Genomic DNA, 6000 nt, shown 5'->3' with positions numbered 1-6000 from the left:
AAATATATCAAGAAACCTCATATAAACTCCATTGATAAGTATAAAGTAACAGTTTCAGAATAGAGATAATTTTGGTGGATAGTTATAATGACCAAAAGCATACTTATTACACCAGATGCATGTTTAATTGTCAGATCGAAAAGCCTGAGTTCTTTCTATCTGCACTGTAAGCAAGTATGAGTGCTGGGAGTTGAAAACTTACTTATTCTGGTACGGCCTTTAAAAGACTTCCAATTCTTTTAACTGCTAGGGAAGAATGGACCTCATTAGCTAAAGAGTAAAAATGAACACTGAACTCCTAATGTAGTTATAAAAGAAACAAAATAAGACATGTGGAATCATTATTAGGAGAGCAAATAGTGAACCCTCTCTTAAGATTGCCTAACATCTTCCATTATGTAAGACTTCTGTAATACATTGGGGATTTTTCCTCAAAGCTTTAATACCTTTTTTTTTTTTTCACCAACCTTTGAAGTTTGTCAGGATCAAAGGGAGGGAGACAGGTCATGGAATCATAAAATGTTACAAATTGTTATTTCCCTTATTTCATTTGCATTTCTGAACGAGGTTTTTGTAGGCTGCCAAAAGCGACTGGATATGAAGACTACAAGTCCATGGTGCTGCTGTGATAGAACAATGTGTATTGGAAACATTCAGGACCTGCCAGAGCACCAGAAAGGAATGGTGCTGAAAGTAAAGTGTGATTGATTCATGATTGATCATCTGACCCAACAATGCATCCATTTTTCCTGAGTCTTCTTAAGGGGTGAAAGAGGAGGGGAGAAAAAGTTCCATGTATTTCCTCTGTCCTGGCACACCGAGCACATGACACACTATCCCATCTCCCCATCTAGTGTGAAAACCTTTGTTCAAAAGCGAACATTATTTTGATTCTAAGGTCATGTTCTCAGACATTATACTACTTTCCTAGTTGCTCATGTGAATTTTATGCTTTTCCTTTGAATCTCTGTATTCTAATAGTTATGAATTGCATGACATCATTGTTATGTAAGAGTTGTGCATCATTTAATACATGAGAATTTTACATAAGGCAAAAGATTAAAGCTTGATTAGGAACTTTTTCTGTAAGGTATTATTTTTCATACAATATTTAATGTAAAGAAGGAGCAATAATGGCATATTTGGAATATTGCTTTTTTTAAAATACCAATTCTAAAGGAAGAGTCAGCATGAGGAAAGTAACAACCGTATTTTTCTAAGAAAGAAACTTCACTGTTCAGTTGGAAGGTTTGCTCCTTTCCAAAAGGAAAATAGTCTAGAGATGTGTGGTCACCTGAGCTGGTAGGGATATCATTCTGCATACTTATTTGCTACTTTTTCAGTTTTAGAACTGTGCAAAATAATTTCACAAAGTAGTTTGAAAATGTAGGGAGAGGTAGGCATGCTAAGGGAAACCTGTTGAGTTTCTAGAAGGAGTTAGAGGCAAGGAAAGGAAATATCAAGAATTAAGATAAAAGAAACAGCAGTCTATGAGCATTTAAAGAAAAAGCAATGTGATAATAGGGTAAATTACTGTTATAAACATTTGCAGGTAATCAGCCATTAGATTAAATACATATCAGGATCTTAAATTTTTAATGATTATAAATAATATATAGCTAATTCAGGTAGGTAGAAATCATAGAAATTTACAGAAAAATTAAACACAGTCATGTATATTGTAACACTTTTATGCTATTTACTTAAAAATATGTTTAGTGAAATACTTGCAGGACTATAGTCAAATACTTTTTTTTTTTTTTTTTCCCCTAATAACCCACAGCTACAAATCATGGAAGACTTAAGACCATGACTGGTAAGGCTGGAGAATCCTCAGAAGGTAGGTGTGGTTACTGGGTAAGACTAATGTGTGGTGGTGTCTGGCACTTTAATCTTCAGTTATTGGTATTAGTGTTTATGAAACAGAATGCAAGCAAAGCAGTGGATAAAGTCAGGATTCCCATATTTACTTACTTGATCATATTAGACCTACTAGTAATGACACTTATATGTGAAATGCCTGATGGAATCTAAGCAGAGAAAACATACATATAGAGAGGCTTGGTGTGATATACTGTTTGCACTAATTCAAGCAATTTTATATTTATCTCTAAATTTGACACAGATGCTGTGAAGGTTGAATAATTTATGCAGACATTTTACGTCTTTCTATTATGCAGAAATAGGGCCCTAAAAATGGATAATGTTTGAGAGGACAAATGTAGGGTTTTTCCCTTATTTTGTTAGTCATGTATAATGTAAATAGTAGTAAGTTGTAAAGAATGTATACTGTCTTGATGCTGATTAGGTTATCATTTGCCATGCACTTTGAGAAACAAAATCACGAACTGCATAAATACCTATGATGCACACTTTTTTCCTGGGTACTGTACGTTTTTGACATGATAGAGGCCAAATTTTCAGGTAAATGGAATGAAAACACTTCCTGATATAATGTCCTGGGTTTGGCTGGGATGGTATTAATTTTCTTGTTAGTAGCTGGTACAGTGCTGTGTTTTGAATTTAATATGAGAACAATGTTGATAGCACACTGATGTTTTAGTCATTGCTAATAGTGCTCACCCTAAGTCAAGCACTTTTTAGTTTCCCATGCTCTGCCAGTGAGGAGGTGCAGAAGCTGGGAGGGAGCACAGCCAGGACAGCTGAGCTGAACTAACCAAAGGGGTGTTCCATACCACAGAACGTCATGCTCAGTGTATAAACTGGGGGGGGGGGGGGGGGGGGGGGGGCTGGCTGGGAGGGGCCGATCACTGCTCAGGGACTGGCTGGGCACCAGTCAGCAGGTGGTGAGCACTTGTGTTGTTCATCACTTGTTTTTTTTCCCTTGGGTTTTATTTCTCTTTCCCTCTCTTCTTCATTACTATTATTATAGTTGTTGTTGTTATTGTTAATATAATTATTCTGTACTTTATTTCAGTTATTAAATTGTTCTTATATCAACCCACATATTTTATCTTTTTCTGAATCTTCTTCCCATCCCACCTAGGTGAGGCGGAGGAGTGGGGAATGAGCGAGCAGCTGCATGGTACTTACTTGCTAGCTGTGATTAAACCACAATGTACAGTTAGTAATTTAAAGCAAGGAATGTGTCTGGGTGGTCTATCAGACATGCAGTTAGTACTTGCATATGCTGATATGCAGCTATGCTTATTCTAGCTATGTCTACTATGCTGTCTCTGCAGCTTGGCCAGGAGTAGATGAGCCAACACTAAGGTATATAGGAAAGAAAGTGGGTAAGAGAGGAGCTGCAGAATCAAAGAATGCAGTGTATACCATTGGCCTAAGTATTTTCACAGTTCCTTAAGTGGGGTTTTAGCCATGCATTCTGTATTGGAATTTGTTTTATACTCGGCAAATAGCAAGGGCCTATTGTTTTGGAGTTTTTGTCTTTATTACAGTTTACTAATACCCTGGTATTAATATAGAGCTGTTGATGATTAATTGTCTGTCTCTCAGGATCATCATGTCATTTGTTATAACTGATTTACACATTCTGCAGTAGTCCTAGGACTTGGATATTAGTGTGCCATGGTGCAAAGCTGCATGTATAGTTTTCAACTGGAAGAGAGGAGGATATATATGTCATTCTTGTGGTTCATTTGCAGAATCTCTGTGAAGATGATCGATAAATTTAAGTCAGAACACAAGTATATGCATTACCAGGGCTTCACAGAGTTGTGATTTGAACTTTGAGAGGAATAAAAACATGGACTATAGTAGCTCAGAAGCTCAGCATGTATTTACATACTACAATAGTTGCAGAGGTTCTGCCTGTAAATGATTCTAGATAGCACTAGCACATAATTACATTTTCTAAGTCTGTTCTTGTCAGAAAAGTAATCAGTTGGTACTGTTCATGTAAAAAAACTAAACCACACACACCGCTAATTTAAAACGTACTTACTTTCTAAATTAAATCAAAGGTACAGATCTACATACCTTTCCTATTTCTATGCAGAAATGCTTGACATGAGCACTGGCCTTAGAGGGCATAATACTTGAGTATGGGAGATTGTTTAAAAATAAACAAATGTTAGGTAGCCTCCCTGACATTAGTTTTATAAACTGCTGCTGATACTGCAATGACTTGTGTATTTCAAATTAAACCCAGTTTAGGATAACTTCTTTTTCTACTGTTCAGACCCATCAAGTCAGCGTAATTGTCACAGCAGGGTACTAGTGATACAGTGAGAATGTCCAGACTTGTTTTCTCTGGAAGGAATAAATGATAAATAGAAGAACTCCTAGCAATTCTAATGTAATCCACAGATTTTGAAGAGAAAACATTTTTAATAGGATCCACTTAATTTTCTGGTCCTTGTTTATCCTCACTGGATTAAAATTTAATCCAATTGATTAATTAGCATATATCATAACAATATCATGCACAATTGATATATAATCAACAAATATATACATTGTGTAAACAGTAATATGGTCTGTGTTTCTTTCTGTCTCCACTCGAAGATATCAGAGACCTACAGATATTAAATGAAAATAGATGAGTTAATTTGTGTGGGATTTATAATTAATACCTGAAAATCCCATATTCTGTCCACAATTTTGAGAATGGGAATGCTTTGTGCATCAGATTGGGAGGAGCAGACAGCTTTTTTAATCTTCTGATTTTAGTTTTTCTTGAATACCTGTTAATGTGCTGTTTTTAAGATCAAGCATTACGATATTAACCTTTAGCCTTTCAACCCCCCTGATTTTTGTACCCATAACAAAACAAATAGCTGTCCTCTGAGGAAGTGTCACTTTCGTTTAAGTTATTTAGACTGCAACAGCTTTGTTTTCAATATTTAGAGGATGTAAAGTATCTGTAAAACAGAAACCAGTTTGTTTTGTCCATATCTGAATTGATCCTTTTCCATCCGAGATGCTACAAATATGAAAATTTAATGAAGTATGGACAGAACAGCAGTACTATAAATGTCATTACTTACCTATACCTGATGCATCTTCTGTGTTCTTGTTACAAAACTGTTCAGGTTCTTTCTGAAGTAAGCTAGAAATTTTCAGTGAGTGAGTTGAAGAAAAGTCAGAAAGTAGCAATGTTGATTCCAACAGCCTGGATTTTAGACAAAGGCTCTGGTGAGTACCCACAATAGTGCAGTAGTGCCAAAATATTTCTGACCTTTTCAAGTTAATTGTCTTGAAATTCACTGGTATTCTGTTTTTGTTACTAAATCTTTCCCCTTCCAGTGTTCATAATGTAAATGTTCTTGGAGTTACTTAGTTTAAAAAATCTGAGATTGTACAATGTGATAATCTAGAAAGGACCTTGATATGAACTAAGGTAATGATTAGGTAATAGCTGGTTACTTTTCTTCTGGTTGATCTCTCTTCTGAGTATTTCTGTTACCTCTCTTCTTAAAAATCTTACTGGACTGTTCTACCCGGGGAAGTTTTTTTTCAGGGAGTAAGGCAGTAACTAAGGCTGTGGTAAACAGGAATATCTGAAAATAGGGGACAGTATGGAAAACTAGATTTAACTCAGCCCAAGACAGTCAAAGACTGAGATGAAGACAGCATTCAGTACCTCAGACTTTTCTATGACCTGTGTCACCAGGGCCCCTGCTCCATTCAGCAGTGGGTCCACACATGTCCTAGTCTTCCTTTAGCTACTTAGGCACTTCTAAAAGACTTCACCATGTCCAACATCACGTGAGCTTTGGCTTTCCTAACTGTGCCTCTGCATGCTCAGGACAGTCTCAGACAGTTACCCATCCCTGTTTCCACCTTCTGTATTTGTCTTTCTTTTTGTCTGAGTTTTGCCAGGAACTCCTTGTTCATCTCATGTGCAGACCTTATGAAACTTTTTGTCTGGCTTCCTGCTCTTGGCCTTGGAGGAGGTGTTCCTTGAATATCAACCACTTTTCGTGGACCACTCTTTCCTCAAGGGCTTTATCCCATGGGACTCTGTGAAGCAGATACCTGAAGAGGCCAAAGCCTGTTCTCTTGAAATCCAGGGTT

This window comes from Falco punctatus (assembly GCF_963210335.1).
Source record: "Falco punctatus genome assembly, chromosome: 7".
NCBI classification, from domain to species: Eukaryota; Metazoa; Chordata; class Aves; order Falconiformes; family Falconidae; genus Falco; species Falco punctatus.
The sequence above is the reverse complement of the archived record's forward strand: the minus strand, read 5'-3'. Positions refer to the sequence as shown.